The following is a 24,966-nucleotide window of genomic DNA, read 5'->3' as shown; positions in this document are numbered from 1 at the left end:
TTGTAAAACTGCCTTCAGAAGAGCGGTACCCACCTGCACTGCCGCAAATAACACAGACGGATGGTGCCTACTGCCCCACCCATCTGACTGCTCGGAATTTTACCAACTTCACGGTCTTATCCAGTTCAACAGCTGGGAAGCAGAGCTCACGGCTATTCCACTAGTTTCTCTGTCTCGCGGCAGGAGGGAGGCTGAGCGCCACGCCCACATGTCCAGTGTGCATTTCCCACTCTCACTGATGGGGAAGAATCCTTGTCAATTTAGAAAATTGATCTTTGATCAGTAGCCTGGCGATGCTTCCTCCCGACCCCCCAAGTATGTTACATGTCTTTGATCCAAATGTTCGGGTCCATTCTGTTGAGCGGAAGCTTTAAATTTTCCTGGGATAAGCGCATTGCTCTTTAGGATGTCGGAGTTTCCACTTAGGTGTGTTTTTTTCTGAGAAAGGAGGAACTGCTTCGAACTTAATCTCTATCACCCCTGAAAGTAGCGGGAGAGGCTGGCTCCGTTCCGTACATGCGGCACAACCTTCCACGAGTTACTCATCCTCCTAGAAATTCAGCTTCACCATCTGGAAAATTAGGATAATAAAAGCCACCTCCAAGGATGACTGCGAAGACCAAGTGAAATAATGCAGTTACAGCTCAGAACCCAGCACACAGGAAGTGTTTAATAACCGGAGCCTCTGCTTCCCTGGATCCAGGCGTCCCTATCCCTTAGTGGCTCCAGGGGATGCGTAATGGTCCCAGGAGGCAGAGGCAGGGCTGGGGAGGGGCTGGGGGCACCCAGCACGCCAGCACCGGCCCGGGGCCCAGCCACTGCTACTGCACAAGCGCCCGTGCTATTCCCCAAGAAGCTTAGCACTGCTCTGAGAGCACCTGGGATCTACAAGATTTTCTGATCATTCTGAGATCTGGGGGCTCAGGGAAAAGGCTAAGGACAAACAGCGGGGGTGGCTGCGTGGACCACAGCTTTTGGGGAAGAACAGGGTCTTTAACTTCTGTGAGAACGACAAGGAGAGGCTGCTCCAGAGCGACGGGGAACAGCATTGAGACAGGAAGTGAAAAGCACAAACATGTGCCTGGCATTTCACAGCCCCCTTCCGTCCCCCGAGGACTCGCGAGCACCACCCGTGACGGCATCTCCTTCATGATACGGAGAGAAACGGTGCGTGCATCTGGGGGAAGGGGCTGGCTTCTCATCTGACTTTATCTGCCATGGCTAACAGGTCAAGAAAACGAAAAAGACAGGTTTCTTCTGGGCGTCAAATCTTCAGCAGTTTTTCTAGAAAGGAATCTACTTTCCCCACGCATTTTAATCACTGTAGCATCACTATCATTTAAGATAAAAGCTAGACTGCATCGAAAGGTCGCGATGTAATTATTCAGAGGGCAACAGCTTTTCTGGTTGCTTTAAGCACCTAGGAAATACTCGAGTTGGTTATCCCCTGTTAACTTCACACTCGGACGTGCGAGCAGGCACCAGGCTTCGTTCCCTCTGACGGTGATGCCTACAGGAAAAACTGCAAGAGGAGGCAGAACCCGTAATCCCCATAACACACACTCTTCCGGTGTTTTTAAGCAGAGAACCCGGCTCTTTCATTTTTCCGACAGAAACGTCACACAATCACGGCTCAAGCTCTTTGTCAAGTGTGACGCCCAGGATAAATTCCATCCTATAAGCTTTTTAAAAAATCAATTAATTTTTGTTTGGGCCACACCTGTGGCATATGGAAGTTCTCGGGCCAGGGATCGAATCCCAGTCACAGCTGTGACCCCAGCTGCTGCAGTGGACGTCTTAACCCACTGTGCCACAGCAGGAACTCCGCCCTATCTGCTCTTCAGCATGACCTTGAGAGGCGCAGGCCGTGCCCTGTCCTCCCGAGCAGATGGGTCTTCACGCCCGCGCTCATGGAGAGCAGGTGGTGACGGTGATGCTGTGACTTCCGAGGCTGGGACGCAAAGCTGTACAGTTGGGACACTCGCTCTTGGAGCCTCGAGCCCCCATGTAAGGAGTTTAAAGCTCCAAGGCCACCGTTGAGGAAGCTCGGGCCACAGCCCAAGCTTCCAGCGAGTCCCAGGCGGTGCCTCTGCCAGACGGGAGGAGGGTGACATGCTGCCCCGACCAGGGCCTCTGCACCTTCCCGGACCAGGCCCCAGACACGGCGGAACAGACCAGGCCGCACAGCACAGGTAACACAGGCAGTGTTCTGAGGCCCAAAGTCAGGGACGGCCTGTAACATGGCAACAGAGAGCTGGGTGCTGGGTCTAGGTTCACTGGAAAACAGGGGGTGTCTGGCAAGTGCTCGGGATAAAAGACTCCCTGAAGCGCTGCAGAGCGTCCACAGGAACTGCACACACGGATAAGCCGCACGCTGCTCAGGAATGTCCTTCTCGCAGACACACCCCACCTGGAAGCCCTGGCTCCCTCTCTTCCCTGAGCAAAAGCAGAACCAAGGGTCCCCATCCGTCTTCGTGGGGGAAGGATCAAATCCGGCGAGGGGTTTCCAAAAAGAAAAGAAAATATTTACATCGCCACGCGCGTTGGTCTTCAGACGCGGCATTTTTCTCTTTTATCGGCTCCAGCTGACAGCACTTGACAGCTGTCTCTGCGGCTGTTAAAGCTTCACGCCAACTATCCTGAGAACGTTAAAGATGAACGCAGGCTGGACCAAGGTGTGTGCGAGTCAACTAACCGGGTGCTGGTGCGTCCAGAGAGTATGATAGTAACTTCTCGTTACGGGAAATACTTACTTTGCAAAACAGATGAAATACACGCTCTCTGGAAGAGGGTCAACAGAAAACTCTGGATGGGGACTGGGAAATACAGTATGGACCGAGAAAACTCTGGATGGGGACTGGGAAATACAGTATGGACCGACCTGAGTTTATAAGGATCCTCCTTTCTGGTGGCAAAAAAAGTGGGGCGCATGGGATAAAGCATTAGAATGACCACGGGGCCTGCTACAGCATTAGGGGCTGAGGATGGACCTCGGACTTGGTCTTCGCACCGCGTTCTGAATCCCTGGACCAGCACACAAGGCAAGAAAGCAACACAGCCACACACACATATCACACCCGACAAGTTCATGTGGTGTAGACTCGGTGTGTTTTCATGTCAACACTTAGCACAGTAGATGTGTGGGGTACATTCTAGAAAGAATTCAGCATTCCTCTGCCGGACGTGGGTTGGCAGTGAACAGAGTAAACTTTCTGATCAACAAGCATATGACATTTTAAAAGCCTGTTACATTCTGCAGGTAGGTTTTATTTCCCTCCAAGGTTTTCAAAAATCTTATTTTCAAAGTCAATTCTGAATGTGACCTCACAAGGCCTCTCAGGGTGCCAAGTGAGTGCTTAGCTAACAATTTTTCTCGGCCAGATAAGGAAGCCCAGGTTGCGCTCGCCAAGCAATTATACACACGAGGGAAGAAACTTCTTTCCCCGAAATGGCAGAAATGAAAAGACTATTGATCGGCTTTGTCCCCAAACAAGGTGACCACTTCCCTTGGGTGTGAAGCCACCTTTGGGGAGGGCCTGCCTCCCTCCTCGGCTGGCAGTGCCCATGCGGCCAGGCTGTGGGTCCACGCACGTCTGCGGGGCCCACATCCACTCACAGTCACGGGCCTGCCTGCACCCCACAGGGTCTGGGTGAAGGACTCTGAGTGTCTTCACTTGGAGAAGGAAACGCCTAAAAGGAAATTCTTCTCGGGCGCCACTTCATGTTTTGTGACAGCTCTGGGAAAGCCTGACAGGCTCTGCCCGTGCTGGTGAGCCGGCCGTCTGTCTGGAGGAGTGGAAGTTGAGGCCCCGTGCCAGGGGTCAAGGGCAGTTCTCTTAAGAGAGTCCTCTCGCAGACATAATAAGATTAGACTCCTGCTTAGCAAGAAAAACACCTCCTGGGGTAGATCAGCTCCCTAAACTGTCCTTCATTCCACCCCACCTCGCCAGGCGGTTACTCGAGGTCTCCTTTAGGTGATGGGTCCTGGGGCTCTTCATGATGGCGCTTAAGAGGGAGGAGGGAAGGGAGCTGCGGACCTGAACTAGGAGGTGGGGGTCGGCGCCCTGCCGTGGCCTGTCATCTGTGTGGTTGGCTGATGGACACGTCTCTGGAAATGGCCCGGCACGGCTAGCACTGGAGGGCAGTGGCAGTGAAAACAAAACACAAATTTAATTTCTGGACCCCCAGGGATTCGTCAGGACATGTCTTGTTTTGCTCTCAAAGGGGACCTCATAAGCCACTCATTCTGCCTGGCGGGGCTGCTGGTGGGAGGGCTGAGGGGGGGCTGCTGGTGGGAGGGCTGAGGGGGCTGGGCCAGGGCCCGGAGGGTCTGCCGGCTTCCCCAGTAGAGCTGGCACCACACGGGTGATGCTCTGATGACCTGGCTCTGGGGCACGATTCTAGACAGGAGAGCTCACCGCTCAGGAGGGCAGCTAACAGTGGTGGCGCCGTTACCTGTCTCGATTCAACTGGAAACGGTTTATGAAGCGCCTAAAGGTGGGCTGGGCAGATGTACAGGGAACTGCAATTCTGAGAGGCAAATGATGGCCTGAGACCACACGTGACCTTGTAGCAGACGTGAACGAGACCGAGTTTTCCGGCCCTCAGGCCAAGGTTTCGCCACCGTCCCCGGAAGCATCTTCCTGTCCTTCCACCACAGCTGTGGCCCCAACTGGCACACGCAGATCACGGCCAGGGAACTTCCTGACGGTTCCTTCTTGCTCCAGAAGATGCCACCGCCATCCACCTGGTGACAGTCCCCAGCCGGGAACTATCTATCCTTGGCTCCTGGCATTTCCACACCCCAACATCAACGCGGCCTGCGTGCTTCGCCTTCAGAATAGACCCCAGCCCCTCCTGGGCCCTTCTGCCCGGGGCCAAGCCACCGTCACCTCCGCCTGGGCTGCTGAGCCAGTGGCGGCCCTGTTTCTCCTCCTCTTCTCCGTGGACACGTGGGCAACCCTCCCACCCCCCAGGTCAGACCTGCCCTCAGGCTCAGAATGGTCCCCTCGCTGTGCCCACGCAGCCAGACAGTCCCATGACTGGCCGGCCGTGTCTCCAAACCCATTGTCTCTCCAGCACCCCAGACTCACTCCTGCCTCAGGGCCTTTGCACGTGTCCCCCCCACCCCGGCCCCCATGGGGCCTCTCCCCTTCCCCGATTTCTCTGCCCGATCCTTCCACCGCAACATACTGTACGGACTGCTGTGTGAAATCGCACTGCCAGTGCGCTTGTTTAGCTGTTTGGTGTCTGTCCTTCCCAACAGCCTGGGAGCCCCAGGAGGTCAGAGCTTGGTCACCTTGTCCCTGGGTCCTGCCCACGCCTGTACAAAGCCGGCACACAGCAGGGCACGTGTGAAGGAGGAACACGCCACGGAGGACTGACCAGACGTGCAGGACGATGCAGCGGAGGGAGCGGCCCCTGAGGCGGGTCGGGAGGAAGGCGCATCGCGGGTCCCCTGGAGATCAGTCACACTTCCCCCAACCCCCCGGGACATCTCCGCAGATGAATTCCACACCCCGCCTTACGTGTCTCCAGGGGCCCACATATTAGACAACTGCATTGTAAAGACAAATACACGGGCCCAGCACAGCGTCTGGCACATGGTGAGAGCGCAGTAAAATTCACTGCAGAATTTTAAAAAAATTCTATCATCTGCCGTCGAATTAACTCTTTTCATTTTTCCGTGGTTCCTCTAGTTCCGTTCACTACACGTATATATTTTCCCGCTGTCACAACCATATACAGGTATTGTTTTCCGTCTTTCTTTTATAACACCTGTTGATGTGCCAACTGAGTCTCTGACGTTTAACCACTATGGGACATGCCAGCAAGGTGTCCAGTCTTCTCTAAATCGAGGCAGTGCTGGGCGTGTCCCCTGAACCCGAGCCCCACTGGCCAGGGCAGAGTCACCCATGCAGCCTCAGCTCTGACTCTTTGTACCACCAGTGCCCATAGCACACGGTAGGCTGTTGCTGGAAAACCCCAAACCACTTCACCAATTATTTATGAAAGGATGACTTCAACCACCGACTGGTCGTAACAGCCTCGGGGAAAAGCTCGGGGGGAGGGAAGGAGGGAGGCGACGCCGGAGGGGCTGAAAAGACTCTTAAGGAAGGTGCCGGCCAGACCTGCTTGCTTTCTCTGATCTCGTGAGAAAAGAGCCAGCAGTTTCTCAGCAGGTGGATCAGCCAGAGTCAAGGTGGGGGGCACGCCTTTGGTCCTGGGCTCTTCCCATCCCACGTTGTTAAAATGCCCCCTAAGCTGCAGCAAAGAGGGCAGGTGTCCTCTCTGGGTAACTAAAAAGTTACCTATGAGGATATATTATCCTCCTTTTCCTCCCAAGTGAAACACCCATTCCCTGAAAACAGTCAGGGAAACGCGGGAAAGTGTGCAGAAATAACCTCCCTCCGGCATCCTGCAGGCCCAGGATCACGTGGGTGCCGCTGGACTTGCCCCCGGGCCGCGGACACGTCCGCCCGGATCCATACAATGAGGCTCAGATCACACTCTCCTTCCCTCTAAACCCACCGCTTTCATCAGTGTCTGAACGGTTCTTTAACATGTTTTAAATGTGTGCAAAATGGTTCATTGTCCAGATGAGGAAAGTGTAATATACCCGTTTCTTGGTGGGAAACATTTAGGTCGTTCCCAAACCTTCACTCTTAGAAATAATAATGCAGAAGCCTTCAAACTCTTACATAAATTCCTCAGCACAGACTCGATTCGCTTCTGTCCTGTCCTGTCCTGTCCTGTCCTGTCCTGTCCTATCCTACCCTATTCATTTTTAGGGCTGTTTCCGAGGCATATGGAAGATACCAGGCTAGGGGTTGAATTGGAGCTGCAGCCGTTGGCCTACACCACAATCACAGCAACACAGGATCCAAGCTGCATCTGCAACCTACACCACAGCTCACAGCAACGCTGGATCCTTAACCCACTGAGCGAGGCCTGCGCCCTCATGGATGTGAGTCAGATTCGTCACCACTGAGCCACAAAGGGAACTGCAGATTTTAAAAAGTAAAATCACTAGATCAGGGGACAGACGTCTGAAGACTGAGTCACAAAAGCCAAAACACACTCATTCCTGGAGCGCCACACCGACCCAGCCCTGCCCCAGTGTGGTTACATCGTCACTATTTTTATTTGACTGTGGGTGAAAAATGAAATCATGACTTTAAATTGCATTTCTCTGATTACTGATGAGACTGAGCTTTTAAAATGTTTTCCATACACTGCTTAGTGAACTGTCTTTTATTGAACCATCTGTTTTTCTGTTACAAGAATTTTTTTCCGTTAATTGTTTGAGCTACTACAATATTACTGTGTAAAATCCAAAAAATGTTATATCCATTTAAAATGCAACTTTGCAAAAGCAAAAAACAAACGCTTGGAAACAAGATGAGAAGGAAATACACCAAAAACACTGACTGCATGTTAGGAACTCGGTGATAGGGGCACCTGCTGAATTTTCTGGAAGCACCATCACAAAAAGGTAACAATGAATCACCTTCCACACACGAAACAATGAATCGTCTTCCACATAGGATGCTGCCTGTGCTGATGACAGCAGTGGGGGCGGGACAGGTGTGTGGGAACCAGAGCAGCTGTGTGGAGCACAGACCCGACCCTTCGCTGGTCTGTCTCCATCTCTGATACAGGCGTCTCCCAAGAACCTCCTCCATCAGACCCTGGGGCTTAAGAGGCTGCCGGTGGGGAAGACACTGCATCCTCTGCTCGGGCGGCTCGGGCATCAGGGCTGTGGTCTTGCTCCCGATGAGAAGCCTCCTCACTGGGAGGGCTCGGATACCCCGGGCTGGGCACTGAATCCTCCAGGCACACCCTGTGCCCTGACCCCCCAGCTTTGCGAAGACCTCCCCGGGCCTCAGCGTCCCAGCTGCACTGAAATGGTGATTAGGAGTGGACTTCAAGGAAATCAAATTTTCATTACACAGCAGCAAGAAGCAGTCATTATTAACCTATACTTGATGCTGCTATTTCCACATGGGGCTAGAGGATACCATTTACCTTTAGAGGGAGGACAACTCTTTCGCTTGGGAAAATACTTGAATGAATTTTTTATTATGAAAAGTAAGGTCCTGGGGACAGGAGAGGAGAGGAGAGGAAGGAAAGGCCCCCTCCCCCGGCCCCCAGGTTGACTAAAGGATCCCGAGGCATGTGGGGGCTCCTAGGAAGGAAGGGATATGGGGGGGGGGTTCCTTGGGTCAAAAGGGTTGGGTGTTTAGGGAAAAGAAGGCCTCAAGGGAAATGAGAGCAGGTGTCCTCTCAAGAGGCTGCCGCCTCCTGTTGTTACTCCAGAAACAAGACAAGGATGGCCAGTAAGTGGCTCAGGCGGGGAGACGTCACTATCACAGCCGCGAGGCACACATCCGGTTTTACTCTCCTCTCCAGGACTTCCAACCCTTTGCAAATCATCGCGCAGCTTAGGGCATCCTGGGAACAGAGGGGCACAGCGATGGATGTGGGGAACGACCACCTGCAGGGCGGGAGGAACACAGGACGGGGGGCGGTCCAGGAACAAGGGTTTGGAGCGAGAGGCGATGGCCAGACTAAACACCCCGGGAAATCTGCTAGGACACTCAGCAGGGCCGCCGGCAGGGCAGGGTTTCTACTGCGTGTGGATTTTAAAGGTCGGGGCGAGGAGAGAAGGCTGGTGACAGGAGCGCATTCGGCTACAATCACATTCGCAAGCCCGTGATCGCTGGTTTGGAGGTCCTGGTTTTAGCATCTTGCAGGTGCGGCCTCGCCAGATGGAGGGTGTTACCCTCCAAGGGCACAGCCTGAAGGAAACATCAGGACGTAAAAGGCCTGCTCTGTCACCTGTTTTCTAGCTTCAACAGCAGGTCAGCGGCCGCGAGCTGTCTCTCCACTGGCAAAAAATCTGCGAGACCGTTTCCTGAGGACAGGCCTCTGGCAGGAGCCCCGTGTCCGCTTCCAGCCGCAGATCAGAGTGGGTTGGTCGCTCCTCGGATCCAAGGGGTACAGTTCTGGGTCAGGATGAGACTGCGGCCTGATTCACCAGGTGTAGACCGATGCCGGCAAGGACCCAGGAGCACACGGCATCCTGCTGCCTGGTGGCGCCCTGGGGACTTCGGGGAGCTGGCCGCACGGCGAAGGGCTGGGAACAGCAGACAGCTGTTCACCATGCCCCCTTTGGGGTCCCTGCCCGCCGCCCAGGCACAGACTGCATGCTTCCCCATCCACACACCAGCCAATGAGGTACATCTGCAGCCAGGTTTCTAAGGGCTGTGGGAGCAGACGTGGTGGAGGCGCCAGAGGCACAGGCAGTGGGGACAGAGACAAGGGGCCCTCGAGTCACAAAGGGTGGCTGGGGCGAGGCGACGTGACCGAGAGGACGTCCACATGGCTTGGGGCACAGACCTTACAACAGATGGTAAGCAAGGCCAAGGGCCTGACCCTGTGCCGGGCTGGGGTGCCACCTCCCCGAGGCCCCAGGCGCAGTGTCCAGCAGCCTCACCTCCCGGGGCCCCAGGGGACCGTGACCTTCAGGAACGGAGGGCATGTTCTGCTATAAAACAGGCTTGTCTTTGTCTGGCTGGAAAGCAATGTATCTGAAATGATGCCCTGACCACTTGGGTCGGGTGCGACTCCGGGAGGAGAGGCCAGAGACCGGAAGGGAGGCACATTTTAGACGCGCCTTTAAGGTGTTTGACCCAGCTTCTCAACGTTCATTCATCTGAACGTGTATCTGCCAGCTTCCTTCATGAAATTTCTACCTCTGCCAGCCAACTGCCCTCTGCCCAGGCAGAACCGTGGCGACACTGACTCCCGTACCTCACCCGTCTCTTAGTGACCTCCCCCGATTCGCATCCATCCATTCTCGCCCTCTTCAGCGTTACCGTCTGAATCCGGACTCACCGCCACTGCCAGGCTCCACTGACTCAGCCACCCAGCCCCCTCCACCCATCCGCGGCGCAGCCGCTCCGTGCCGGGCATCCGATACAGCCCCCCGACCCCGGGAATTTCACCATCAAGCAGATGAGACAGACGTGTGAACAATCACATCAAACACGGGCAAGGCCCCCCTAGAAGCTCTGGCAATGCACACACTGTCACACAAGCATACGGCGAAGGGACAACGGCCCTGGGCTTTGGCGACCATCCCTGGCTGGGATGGTCCTCCTCCCTGAAGCCAGGTTCGTTTCCCGAGGCAGCGCTGCCAGGGCACGGGCACCAGCACTGGCACCTGCAGGCCGGCAGGTGATGAAGGCAGCTGCCTGGGTCTCTGTGCCGCCGCGGCGCCAAGGATGCGAAAGCAGTTGGAAGAGCGCGTCCAAAATGCTCCGTCGCCAGAGAAGCCTGGCTAACAGGGTCTTAATACGACGGCTCATTGCCAAAGTCTGAACACTATGAAGGTACAAGGGGCAACGGGAGAAAGGCAGGAGGGAGGAGCTTGTGGGCAAGGAGCTGGGAGGGGCCAGGGGAGGCTGAACACAGACGCCCGCTTTCCTGGTCGCTTAGGGGCCCTCCTTCCTAATTAGTTTGCTTTCCATCTCAGCAGTTACACCGCGTGCCCACAGACAGAGAGCAGGACGCAAGGTTTGATAAAAAATTTGTTTTGATTCACAAATTTATATAAAAGTTTGACAAAGATACTACATTATATATATATATATAATCTTTAGGGCCGATATATTTTTAGGGCCGCATCTGCGGCATATGGAGGCTCCCAGGTTAAGGGTCTAATGGGAGCTGTAGCCTCCAGCCTTTGCCACAGCCATAGCAACACTAGATCCAAGCGGAATCTACAACCTACACCACAGCTTGTGGCAACGCCAGATCCTTAACCCACTGAGCGAAGCCGGGGATTGAACCTACAGCCTCACAGAGACAATATCAGGTCCTTAACTTGCTGAGCCACAGCAGGAACCTCACATTTCCAATAAGTTTAATGAAAAGAATGATTCCTTAAACTCGTTGAGAACAATCTTAGTTATGTGGTGCTTTAAATATACAAATTACAAATGTCTCTGAATATGAGATCTATTTTTAAAGAACCATTTTCGTTGAAGCGGTTTTTCCAACAGAATCACCATCTTTTGCTTGCTCTGGGGTGACTGTCTCCTCTGGTTTTCTCTGTACTAAGTCATCATTGAGACAGTGCTTAAGTTGGCCCAAGTCCGTCCATGTTGACTTCAGGAAGCACAAACATCGTGGGACACGAGAACCGAGCAGGAGGGAAGCCTGGCTCGGGAGGACCGAGGCCCGAGGCGATGTACATTCAGGACTGACCGTGAGGACTCGCCCTTCCTAACACTGAACTGAAGCATTGGAAAAGACGCTTAAGGCTTATTAAGTTTGGGAGCATTGAAGGAGTTCCCGTTGTGGCTCAGTGGGTGAAGAACCTGACTGGTATCCACGATGATGCGGGTTCGATCCCCAGCCACACTTGGTGGGTTAAGGATCTGGCGTTGCTATAGGTCACAGATGCAGCTTGGATCTGGTGTGGCTGTGGCTGTGGTGTAGGCCAGCAGCTGCAGCTCTAATTCGACCCCTAGCCTGGGAACTTCATATGCCAAAAGCGCGGCCCTAAAAAAGAGGGGAAAAATGTTTGGGAGCCTTTAACAGAAAAATAAACAAAATTAGACTCTCCTAATCAAAAATACGGCTCCATACAAAAAAGTTCAAACTGCTTCGAACCTTTTCTATGTAAACTCGCACTTGCAATAATTTAATACCTTATTACAAGTCACACGATTTACAGTCGACTTTAATGGGACATTATACGTATCTTTAAGGCCAGCTCTGCTCTCTATGACGGTTTCATTAGGATGCAGTGGAGAACTTAAGCAGTCCTAAATTAGGACACCAGAGGCGTGTGCAAGAAAATATATTGTTAGTCTCACGCCTTCAAAATGGAATATTACCTAGATGCGCACCTATGCACATGCATCCAGCTTAAGGTGCATGATGTTGTTTGTATTCAACAAATGCAAACTCCACTTGAAGGCATCAGGGCCCAGTGGAGAACGGAGGCGAGAAAAAGAAGCGTCAAAGACAAGACATCATCCGTAGACACAGAGAGAGACCCTTTGCTCACCTCATGATCTGTTCAAGTGGGCTTTCCTTGATAACCAAAGCGGACCTCTTTAAGCAATGTTAAGAAAATCTTTCTGCATAATTAAATGGAGCGCATTAAACTTCTTTTGGAGCAAATTTGAGTCAGGCTGTTTCGACCGTCCTTTTGTTAGGTTTCCATATGAGCCTAAGCGAACTTAATAGCAGCTAACTTTATTTTAATGAATGCTTTAAACACCTCCTTCTTTCAATAAAGAAATGAAATTTCCCCTAGGCAGGAGAAAAAGAAGGATTTCACCACGGCTTCGATACAGCGTATGCCGTGATTAGGACTAAGATGCTGTTCAAGACGTGGGAAAGGTGATTAAGAAGAGACATCCCGTGACATGAAAAAAGAAAGGCGACCTCGACCTCCCTGCTGGAGGCCCCACCGATGGAGACACGATGGCGACGGTGCACCTTCTGCAGCGTGTTTATGAATCAGTCCAGGTTCCTTTTTCGGTCTCTGAACTTTTCACTCTGTTTGTTGAAGGGTAGCTCTTCCTTTCAGGTTTTCTAAGTTACCCTTTCAAAATAAATTCTGAGGAACTTGGAAAGACAAATCCAAAACTGAGATACAGTGGGTAAGGACCGGGTCACGGTCGTCCCACGTGTGCTCTACGATTCAGCCTCATTGAACAGGTCTCTTTGCACCATCTGGTACCCGTAGGGTGGCAGGTAACACATTTCATGACGAAGCAGTTACTGTAGACAGGACTACACGGATGTCAAAACACCTGCGTCCAAGTATGGATGCTTTCTCACCTAAAAGCACTTCTGCTGGGTTTTCACTGAAAAGGAGTGGATTTTCTGTCTCCTAAAACTCTGTCATTCCTCTCCAGAGCCTCTTCCCTTTTTTTTTTTTTTTTTTTTTTTGTCTTTTGTTGTTGTTGTTGTTGCTATTTCTTGGGCTGCTCCCGCGGCATACGGAGGTTCCCAGGTTAGGGGTTGAATCGGAGCTGTAGCCGCCGGCCTACGCCAGAGCCACAGCAACGCGGGATCCGAGCCGCGTCTGCAACCTATACCATAGCTCATGGCAACGCCGGATCGTTAACCCACTGAGCAAGGGCAGGGACCAAACCCGCAACCTCATGGTTCCTAGTCGGATTCGTTAACCACTGCGCCACGACGGGAACTCCCAGAGCCTCTTCCTTTGAAGAGAGGCATGTGGACTGGGGACACATGAGAACTGAACTCCTGGGCGAGTGGGAGCCGCGTGCTAGTATTACCAGCTACTACTGTCATCTGTCATCACCTGTCACCACCTATTGTCTATCTATCTGCTCATTCATCCATCCATCTCCCCATCCATCCATCCATTCAGCTACCTACCTATGTGTATGTATGCAAAAGAGCTACATTGTTTATTGACTCAGTGGGTCCATATCCACACGTTTATTTAATGTGATCCTTAGCGAATATTAATTGACCCTTGAATGTTGTGCCAGGCACTGTGTTGTTGTTTTTTTTTCCATTTCTTCGCCCTAAAGATGGCAGGTTACAAAACATCGCTTTAATTCCCCATAATAACTGGAAACCCTGGGTGAAAAGGACCACATACTGAAGCAGTAAAGGAGAACTGGACTCTGGCCGCAGCCCTGCCACCAACTCCTTCTCAGGACTTTGGGCCTTTCCTTCTGACTGTGTTGGTCTCAACTTTCTCTTTTGAACTATGGAGAAACCGAACCAGACAATCTCTTTTAAAGAACCCCTCTGAGCACAAAATAACACAGTTCCACATACGGAAGAATTTTATAACGTTGGAAGTTGGTGAAAATAGTACGTCTCAGGGATATTGATTTTATGTCGATTAAAGGCATTCCGGGAGTTCCCATCGTGGCTCAGCAGTAACAAACCCAACTAGCATCCATGAGGATATGGGTTCGATCCCTGGCCTCGCTCAGTGGGTTAAGGATCTGGCATTGCCGTGAGCTGTGGTGTAGGTTGCAGATGCAGCTAGGATCCCACGTTGCTGTGGCTGCGGCGTAAGCCAGCAGCTACAGCTCTGATTCGACCCCTAGCCTGGGAACCTCCACATGCCGCAGGGGCGGCCCTGAAAGACAAAAAGAAAATAATAATGATAACAAAAATAAAAAAATTAAGGCACTCCAACGTGAGAAGAAGGCACCTATCACGCCCTCTAACCCCCACTGAAGAATCTGAGCCCAGGTAAAAAGAAGCCAGGCATTCAGGGAGCTGCTGTGAAGACAACAAATTTTGTAAGTGTAGCGGGCTTATAAATGCCAAATCTTTATTTCTTGCCTGTGGTTTCTGGGTAAGTGAGGATGAGAATGGGAAGACTGCCCAAGTTCTAGTTTTCTGCTTCCACACCCTCCAGGGGTCAAGCCTCAGCGTCCTCTGTGGTCTGGGCAGTTAGGACTAATACCTGACCGAAAGGTTTTTCTCTTAACGTTTCTATCAAACATCCCCTCAACAGGAGGTTCATTGGATGAGACTAACCACACATGCAGAAAATTGGGGCTGTTAACCAGTATTAGGTTTCGATGCAATGAAAACAGTGCGAGTCTACCAACGTGGAACAATTTGAGTGGGGACACCTGCTTTATCTGTTTTCTGTTTGGAAGAGTACGCAATGCCTGAAAACAGTCATCATAAAACTGATCCCCTCCCCGCCCCCAAAGAGACGCATCCTCGGGACAAACGGTTTCTAAATCAGTGTCGGAGCACAACCTACCCCTAAGTCTTTGGCCGACTGCACAAGCTGGATAGGTCTCTCTTCAACATTTCGGTTGGTATTTGGATGGCTTTAAAAAGTACACACTTAATCCACATAAGTGATTTAGAAGCGAAAATAAGTAAGTTAGAGACGTAGAGGGGTACCATAATCCAGCCGTCCAGAGACTGGCACAGGCAGCATCTCGGGGTAGGTGCTGCTGCGCGTCTGGAACATTCACCTACATCACGGAGACTACGTTCCGTGCATGGACGTCTACGTCCATGTGTCAAACCCACTCCAGTCTCCAGGCATAGGCAGGGTCTAAATTGCTCAGGAAATCCTCTGGTTGGCACACGGCACCTGTGCGCACGTCTTGCACTAAGGCACCCATTTGGGAAGCTGTGCTCTACATCTCCCGTAAATGTGAGCTTCTCTGAAAGGACCATCGCCGGCACTGCCGTGAAGCAGTTTTGTTTCTTAGGAAGGACCTGGGCTTCTCATCACTGCCCCTCGCTTCCAAAGAGCTGGCACAAGTCCAGCTGAGAGACGTTTAGCAGAATTGGGCACAAATGCAGGGGGCACGGAGGCCCTTACTGCCCAAGTCCCAGGTTTAAAATAAAACCACAGGAACTGCATCCTTGCTGACACAGATCTCCTCTTCCTCCCCAGACGCCTGCACCAGGCGGACGGGCCCAGTGGCACCAAGGAGCAGTGTGGGGACCGTGTCCTGACCACAGCAGGGGATGAGCAGGTGCTGCTGCAAAACCAGCTCATGGCCACGTCACGTCCAGCTCCACAAACCCGCCAAGCCCTCCGATCCGTGTCAGGTGTTGTTTGGGAGCAAAAGGCACGGCTCTGCTTTCAAGCAGGCAGGTTGGAAACACACACGTGACCAAAATCAACGTGGGAGGTGCAGGCGGCAGGTTGGAAACACACACGTGTGGCCAAAATCAACGTGGGAGGTGCAGGCGGCAGCTTGGGCTCGTGCCTCCCTAAGGTCCTTCGGGGCAGGGACCACGGCTACTCAACCTGTCACCCCTCCCGCGTGGGACGCACAGTCTGGGGCTCACAGCCAGCACTCGGCTAGACGGGCTTGTATTAAGCTGCAGTGGTAGATGAGGTGCATTTTCTCTACAGCTGTATTCTCCGCAGTCTTCAGTGATGCTAATTACACATCCTCTCCCTAACAAATGGCCGGGTATTCTGCGCATCAGAGCCAGAGGGCCCTTTAATCCCACCATCGAGACGCAGAGGTGTTTCTACTCCAAAGGCCAAATACGGTGTCGCCAAACTCCGGGGAAAGAACACAAGGAAGACGCGTTGTCAGGGGCAACCGAGCTCCACTTCCATCGTGAATCACGGTGGCCTCATTCTGACAGGTCCCGCTGCAGCCCAGCCCTGATCATGGCAGTGACTCAGCTCTGATGAGACTTCAGATGCTGTTTTTAAGGTGGGGGGAGCAAGGAGACCCAGAAAGGCTTTATTATGTTTTCCTAAATTTTAATAGCCTGAACTAAATCTCCACTTCGACACCAAATTGTGGAAAAGTTACCCTGCCCCTGAAATTACGTAACCGACACAGTTTACTGTTTAATATCACAGCTTGCCCGTTTAAGTCACAAACCACTGCCGGGGTGAAGTCTGGAAAAGGGGGCAGGGGTGGAAGAGCCTGGAATCAAGAGCGATGCAGAGGAAGGAACACTAGCTCAAGGCTCGGGCGCATGCCCTTCGTAAGTGAGTCCCTGGGGCAGAAGGGAGGGTGTGCCCACGACGGGGAGGCTGGCAGCTGAGCTAGGCATCCAGGGGGCGGAGGTGGGGGGACCTGGGCACAGGGGGCACGTCCAGCCTCCAGCTGCACACTGCATTTGGTGAAGGAAACTGCCCTGACCTCAGTGAACCCGGATTTAACCCTGCAAACTTGGATGCTGTCTGCTCGCCCCCGACCGTCCTCGGGGGTCGGGACCCCACTGCTCCCTAACTGTCCCCCAGCCCTGGGCCCCCCGCGTGTCCACCGACTCAGACTTCCCTGACTTCTTCCGGCGGCCCCCTCACTTCTCTAGAGCTGTTAGAAGAGCTTCCAGGTGACATTTTTGTGGAAAAGCAGGACAGTATTTTCCACGTGATCAGAATTTCATCTGCTCTCCTGGTGAGGCCCTGCCTGCAGGGGGATGGTCCACCTACAGTGATTCTTTTTTAAAATTTTTCCCCCCTTTTTAGGGCTGCACCTATGGCATATAGAAATTCCCAGGCTAAGGGTCAAATCGGAGCTACGGCCGCCAGCCTACACCACAGCCACAGCCATGCAGGATCCGAGCTGCGTCTGCGACCTACACCACAGCGCACAGCAGTAAGTGAGGCCAGGGATCGAACCCTCGTCCTCATGGATACTAGTCAGGGTCTTAACCTGCTGAGCTACAATGGGAACTCCCTTTTATTTATTTTTATTATTTTATTTTATTTTTATTTTTCCACCTACAGTGATTCTAAACTCTTATTCTTGGACAAAGGCTGAGGGCTCTCAGGTGCCCCCCTCGACCCCGGGTGGTTTCTGCCACCAGCGTCCCCTCGCCACCTCTGGTAGAGGCCGCCATCGGGCTGCGGGACTCTCCAGGGGACACTCCGCTCCAGCAGCGCTCGGCCAGCGGAGCGTCTGTACGCGTCACACCGGCCTCTGTACACACACGCTTGCTTCTCTGCACAAGCCCTTCTTGGACAGTCTTTCCCGGAGCAAACCCTCTTCCAGGCTGGACGGCCTGGGAAGAAACCACCCCGAACTGGCCCCCGTGATTCTGCGAGAAGGGGGACAGGAAAGGCGGGGCCCCCACGCAGCAGAGGGTCTGCTCCTGGCCACCCCGGACCGGAGACTCCTCTCTGAGCCCAAAGCAAGACCCAGGCGGAACCCCGGCCAGGGCGGCCTTCCTCTTTCAGACCCGCACGAACCCACGTCCAGAACCACTCAGGAGCCAGAACTTGGCAGCAAACGTGTCCAACGCCGGGGACAGGAAGGATGGAGACGGGCGGGTCTGCTGGGAAAGCTCCGGCCCGGGGCCGGCTCTTCTCCCCCAGGACCGCGTGGACGCGGCAACAGCCTCCTCCTCAGCCGCCGGCCAGCAATGGGCCCAGCGAGTTCAACTTAACTCTACCAGACATGGTGCAAATGAATTGTATTTAACTCCATCAGCCACCTGAGGGTTTGTCTCGAGATGGAATAATTTTAGCTTATGCTGCCATAAGTCCCTAACTAAGGCGGAAAGTAATTACCTAAGGATTTACCATAATGAGTTCACTGACACTCGTGATTTATGACAGTGTGTGAACATGCAAATCTCCAGACTGCAGCATCCCAGGCCTGGGTGGGCACAAGGAGGACAGGAAAAATTAACGTGTTTTAGGCACGTATAAACTCATGAAGCCACCTGAGTTCAGAGTCTTTCTTAAGGACTAATAATTGCAGAGGGGCCTGGTCGAAGTTTACACTGTCAGAACAGGGCCTGTTAAGGAAATGAACTATGTACAGCAGACAGGAAACGTTCTCAGAAAATACGCTGCCTGGAAACAATTAAAAAGTGGGCTTTTTTTTAAAAAAAATGCAGAGTTCCTGCTCAGCAGGTTAAGTACACGACTAGCCTCCTGGTTTGATCCCTGGCCTCGCTCAGAGAGTTAAGGATCCAGTGTTGCCGTGAACTTCAGTGTAGCTTGCAGACGTGTCTAGGATCTGGTGTTGCTGTGGCTGTGGTGCAGGCCTGCAACTGCAGCTCCCATTTGACCTCCTAGCCTGGGAACGTCCATATGCAGCAGGTGCAGCCACAAACAAACAAACAAACAAAAAGAAATCGGGCTTCAGTGCGGCTCATGCTAAGAAGAAAGCATATTTACCCATCAAAGCGGCACTTAGTAGCATGTGGCTGGGGGAACGGTCCGTGTGTCTGAAAGTACCTACAAGTAATAGCAACCTGTCCAAAATGCCGCTCCTTATAAAATGTCCTGATCTTCCACATTTCATTTATTCTGAACCATCTCCCCATTGAAACAATTCTCATGCAGGCACTTGTGCCTCATGCATTTAGGATGCACCAGCTGTGGGCCCAGCACTCTGGGTATAAAGAGGGTAAGATTTCTGCGTCTCCAAGCGGAGTAGGAGGAAGCCCCGGATCACGTGGTTTTCTGGGTCTGGGACCTGCACTGACGGGGGAGGGGCACTGCCTTCAAAGGCAAAGTCTCTGGTCCTGGTCGTTATTGGTCTGTGGTTCAAGGTGAGAAGTCTAACGAGGACTTGACCAGGGACCAGCCTACGGCTGACGGGCCACCCAACGCCTTCTGCGCCCACGTGCTCAGGTGCTGTCTCCCGCATGGAGGTACCTGCCAGGAACCTGCCACATTTAATGTGGATACATGGTCTCCAAAGCCTCGTGCTTTCACAGGTTGCCTCATTCTACTAAAGATTTAAAGAGGTTTAGGAAAGAAATGACACAGTAAAATAATGTTGGAACCTAAATTAAAATAAAGAATCAACGTGGGGGTGGGGTGTTACTTCTCAAGCCAGACTCACTCCTGCCCACTCCCTCCCCGTCCCCAAGCAAGCAGGTGAGCAAGGATCTGAGAGCGAGGGTTTTGGGGGGGGCAGCTTCTCTCCCCTTCACTGCCTCCGGGTGCTCCGCCTGGCCAGGTGCCACCGTGGAGCCCCTCTGCCATGCTCCCCTCCAGGTGTGGCCCCGGAGACTGTGGGGGACAGGAGTGACGTTTGGCAGCTCTTGAGTTGAGGCTGAAATGCCATCTAACACCATCTCGGGCGCTGTCCTAACATGGCATCCGGGGCGGGGACCGTGACCCAGGGCAGGGCTGTGCGGTGGGGGATGAGCCCCCGCAAGTGGAAAGCTTGCAGGCTTCGGCAGGGGATGAGCTGAGCTTCCATCTGACTCCGTGGTAATTTGCAAAACCTTGAGGAAGATGAACTTCCCCTGCACCTTGAGGCCACTGAGCTTCCCTTGGCAGTTAGTTCTTAAGACCTTTCTCAAAAAAGGTTTTCTAGAGGGGCGCTGGGTGATACCACAGGGCGACCGTCCAGCATCGGGATGGATGCCCACTGCGTGCTCATGGCCTGTCCACGGAGGCATCGGTGTAAGAGGCCAGAGTACACAGGCTGCTGGGCGCTCTGAGGTGAAGCCCATCTTTCCATCCGAGACCACCCTCTCTTAGGAGAAGCGGAATGAACAGTTGCTTTTTCAGCCACTGCGCCAAGGACCTCATACTTATTAAAAGAGAACCCTCTTGAAGACACGATGTAGTAAATATTACCATCTGCATTTTTACAAGTGACAGCACGAGGCCCAGAGAAGTTAAGCAAGGTGCACAGGCAACTGAGAGCCAAGGCCAGAAGGCAAACTTGGAACTGTCTTCAAGTACATGTTTGTTTCAGCTGTTTCTCCACAAAAATAAATAAATAAATTACACGTTTTGCCTGAACTAAGCAGTAAGAACCATCTAAAAAGCAATTCATTTACTTAAATAGGTTTGAGGGCTTCTTTTCCCACTGGTTTCTCCGGCTGTCTGGCTGCACTGACCAGTCGACCGGAGCGGTGATTTCAGCGGCACAGAGACGTCTGGTGACACACCAGCAGTGCGCTGGGCACCTGCCGAGCTTTCTCAAGGCCTTTCCAGGCTCGAGTCTGGAGAACCTGATGTACGTGAGCAGGCAGAAAATAAATTAAATCCTTGCCAATGTGGCTGCATATAAAATACACACAAAACAGAAAACCCAACTCACGTTCTATACACGCCATCACCATTCATAGGAAAAATTCAACAGTAACTGAAGCTGCTAATCCCTAGCCCGTCCCTTGGCAGGGGGGAAGCCAAATTGAAAACCTCTCATCTTTTCAGACTTCCTGTTTATCGCGTAGACAGAGACTTCTGAAGGCGCGGAGCTGAGCAGAGAGAGCTCGCGGATGATGGGCACTAAAGGAACCGTGCCACGAACAACAAAGCGGGCGGTGGGGGCAGGGGGGGCGTGTGTGGAAAAGCTCAGCAGCGCGGGAAGTGTGCCCAGCACAGGTCTGAGCCACATCAATGCTGGCGGGGGGGCGGGGGGGGCCTTCTCTGGCTCTAAGAATTGGTCAGCAGCAGCCAAAATATTTTAAGATGAGAAAATGTGGGTCGTCACCAACCCAGCAGAGTCAGGTGCCTTCACCCACTGCGAAGCCGGAAGGAAACGTGAGCCAACACGGCCGGCATCTTTGCCCCCCTCGACGGTCCCTGCTTCCCCTTCTGTGAAACTGCAGATTCCGGGCGATTGTTCTATGGGCTCGTTAAGCTTGGGGATTTTCTATAATTCTATGGATTCTGCTGTTGGACCCAGAATTGGTATTGGTAGTTTGTTTGTTTTAAGAGGCTACTGCAATGGTAAACAATATCTTTCTTCTCCCCCAAATCTGGTTTTGTTGGACAAGATCTTTATCACATTTTAATTATTTTGTTTCCCAGTCTTTGCATCGCCAGCGTCTAGCATCGCATATGCCTGGTACATGGCAAAGCTGCATCGCGCACTAAATATTGATTAAATTTCTCTCGCCCCTTTCAACTGGCAAGTGTCCTGGCGCTGCTGGCACCACACAGGATGGAACTCAATGCTGTTCTGTGCAGTCAGGCTGGCAGCTCTCCTGCGGTGAAGAGTCACACAAAGGACCTCCACTAACTCAGGATACATCCCGGGACCCCCAGGGGCCGCTAATCAGCAAGTCTTAACTGAGCACGAAAATGCGCCTTCATATAACAAGCAAAACTTCTGCAAACCAGAGCTCCCGCCATGACGCAGCAGAAACGAATCTGACTGGCATCCATGAGGATGCGAGTTCGATCCCTGGCCTCGCTCAGTGGGTTAAGGATCCGGTGTTGCCCTGAGCTGTGGTGTAGGTGGCAGACAGGGCTTGGATCTGGCATTGCTGCAGCTGTGGTGTAGGCCGGCAGCGGTAGCTCCGATTCGACTCCTAGCCTGGGAAGCTCCATATACCGAGGCTACAGCCCTAAAAGAAAAAAAAAAGAAAAAAAAAAGAAAAAAAAAACCCTTTCAACCATTTATCTGATAAGGGGTTAATATCCAAAACACATATAGAACTCATACAGCTCAACAGCATTACACCAAAGAACCCAACTGAAAAATGGGCAAAGACTCTGAATAGGTATTTCTCCAAGGAAGATTCGTGAAAAGCCAAGAGGTACATGAAAAGATGCTCAACATCTCCAGTCGTTAGGGAAATGCAAGTTAACATCGCGGTGAAACAGCGCCTCACACCTGTGAGAATGGCCACCATCAAAAGGACAGCAGACGAGGAACGCTGGACGGGCGTGGGGCAAGGGGCCTCGTGTCCTGCGGAGGGAAGACAAATTGGTGCGGCCACGACGGAAATCAGTCTGGAGGATCCTCAACAACTCCACGTTAGAGCGACACGTGGTCCGGCAGGTCCATCTCTGGGACACATCCGAAGGCAATGAAGACACAGACGCAAAAAGATACGGGCACCCCCAAGCTCCCTGCAGCTTTTACACCGCCAAGACGCGGAAGCAACCTGCACTCCGCCCAGGATGAAGGGGTAAACACGCAGCCGCTGTCCGTGTGCGCGCACATGAGCCTCATTCACGCGCATGTGAAGCGGCACACTGTTCAGCCACAAAAAATGAGGAAATCTGACCATTTGCCGGCACATGGATGGACCTTGAAGGCATTATGCTGAGTGAAATAAGTCAGACAGCAAGAGATAAACGCTGCATGATCTAACTCATATGTGGCATTAAAAACAAAAAGTGAGGAGTTCCTGTTGTGGTGCAGTGGAAACGAATCCGACTAGTATCCATGAGGCTGCAGGTTCGATCCCTGGCCTCGCTCAGTGAGTTAAGGATCTGCCATTGCTGTGGTGTGGCTCAAAGACGCGGCTTGGATCTACTGTTGCTGTGGCTGTGGTGCCGGCCAGCAGGGGCAGCAGCTTCGATTCGACCCCTAGCCTGGGACCTTCCACGTGCCGAGGGAGTGGCCCTTAAAAAAGCACAAAGCAAACAAAAAGCAAAAATGAAAAATCCCCTCAAACAAACAAAATAAACACAAAAAAGAGATGGGGCTTGTGGTTATCGAAGGGAAGGGTTGGGGGAGAGGGAATTGGAGAAAGTGGCCAAAAGGTACAAGCGTCCAGTTACAGGATAAGTCCCCGGATGCCCCGTACAACACGGTGGCCGCGGCTGAGGCCACCCTACCATGTGCAGGAACGCTGTTAAGAGATGAGACCCGAAGAGTTCTCATCACAAGGAGAACGTTTTTTCCCCCTGTATTCTTTCCTTCCTTTTCTTTGAATTGTGTCCATCTGAGAAGACGGGTGTTACCTGACCCTCCCGTGGCCATCACTGCACAGCACACATGCAAATGGAACCGTCACGCTGCACATGCTGTAAACTTAGACACTGGTGTGTGTCAATTACCCCCCCAGGAGGAAAAATACGTGGCTCTTGGATGTGTTCCTTTTCGGTAAGAAACAAATGCTCTGGGTTCGTTGAGCGCATCACGGGCAGCTTCTCTGTGCAGCACTGCACACAGGGGTGGGGGGCCCCAGTACCGTGGCCATTTAAGTTCAGTGAATCCGTAAACACCACGGCCTGTTCAAGTCCGCGCCCCGGAGCTTCGGGGGCCGTGACCCGCCTTCCTCCTACTGTGGGGGCCAGATTCGTCTCCCCTCTCCGGGCCTCTACACCACCAGCCGCCTTCTCTTCAGACCCTCCCAGGCACTTGGCCGTGTCACCAACTCCTTCCTCCCAGAAGAGGGGCACTGCCACAGAAGGAAAGCAAGAGGCTTCGATGTCACCCTCTAGTGGGTTTGGGACGAGTCTGTGGTTCCCACTGGAGTTCTGCCAGGGTCTGCTTTGTGAAAGAGCTAAAAAGGCCATACCGGAGTTGCCGTCGTGGCGCAGTGGTTAACAACTCTGACTAGGAACCAGGAGGTTGCGGGTTCTGTCCCTGGCTTTGCTCAGTGGGTTAAGGATCCGGCGTTGCCAAGGGCTGTGGTGTAGGTGGCAGACGCGGCCTGGATCCTGCGTTGCTGTGGCTCTGGCATAGGCCGGCAGCTACAGCTCCGATTGGACCCCTAGCCTGGGAACCTCCATATGCCGTGGGAGCGGCCCAAGAACTGGCAAAAAGACAAAATATATAAATAAAATAAAAAGGCCATACCATGTAGTTAAACTTACATAGTTAAACATACGGTAAGTGCCCACCCTGGGGAGGGCTCCGCGTTAGCACTAAAGGCGCACAACCCTCAGCGTCTCGCGTTCTACCAAGAGGAGCAGGTCTGCCTAGAACTGAACGCGGTACCATGTCCGCTTAGTCAAAGGACTCACAGACATGGAATTAGAGGCTACTTTGTGCTTTTGAGAAGGTGCTTTTTATAAATGAATTATTCCTTTAAAGCAGAAGTGGAGGAACTCCAGGGAAGTCAATTTGGGATCTGGATACACCAGGGAAGTCACTGGTATAAGAGCCAGAGAAGCAACCAGATCCTCCTGAAGGCACAAGTTCATGCCCAAGGCTTGGGAGTTGGCTTCCTGTGGCTGGGGGCGGGGGCGGGGGGGGAGGTGACACCGTGGTGCCCCCAGCCAGGCCAGCCCAGAGGACATCTTCTAGGTAGGGCTGAACTGGGCGCGCGGGGGGGGGTCCACTTGGCTCCCAGCCACTCAAATAGTCTTTGATTTCCAGCCCCCGTCTCCTCTTGGCAAGCAGAAGAGTGTTCCTATTTTCAGCATAAAATTAGCATAGAGATGAAACCATTTCAGGGGACATATAGCGAATTGACACCGGAGACGTTACAGTTTTCATCTCTAAAATGAAAAAGTTTTCCTTTCCCTTTAAACCCCAGGACTGCCACTTAATTTGTGTTCAGACTGCACTTGCTCTGCCGAGGGAGGCTGAGGAAGGTGGGGGAGGTGGGCAGAGGAACCACATCCAGTGGGGACGGCTGAGCGCCCACGGGGCACAGCTCTGGGCACAGCAGCACTGGCAGACACGCCCACAGCCCGGGGGCGACCCTCCCTCGAGAGCTGCAGGACGGGACTGGTCCAGCTCCATCCCCATCCATCCCTGGCTCCGAGCACATCATCTCAAAGACATCTTCCCTGCTGGTTAGGACAGGATTTCTTGTCCTCTCTTCCCACCGAAA

General features: G+C 52.7%; 1 protein-coding gene across 1 annotated transcript in view; it reads right to left on the bottom strand.

Moving 5' to 3' along the window:
* The window catches only part of FARS2 (phenylalanyl-tRNA synthetase 2, mitochondrial), a 363,981-nt gene that overhangs the window by 62,554 nt on the left and 276,461 nt on the right, over nucleotides 1-24,966 (bottom strand).

Source organism: Sus scrofa, chromosome 7, assembly GCF_000003025.6.
Source record: "Sus scrofa isolate TJ Tabasco breed Duroc chromosome 7, Sscrofa11.1, whole genome shotgun sequence".
NCBI classification, from domain to species: domain Eukaryota; kingdom Metazoa; phylum Chordata; class Mammalia; order Artiodactyla; family Suidae; genus Sus; species Sus scrofa.
Note: the sequence above shows the minus strand (reverse complement) of the source record. Positions and strands in the feature narration are given on the sequence as shown.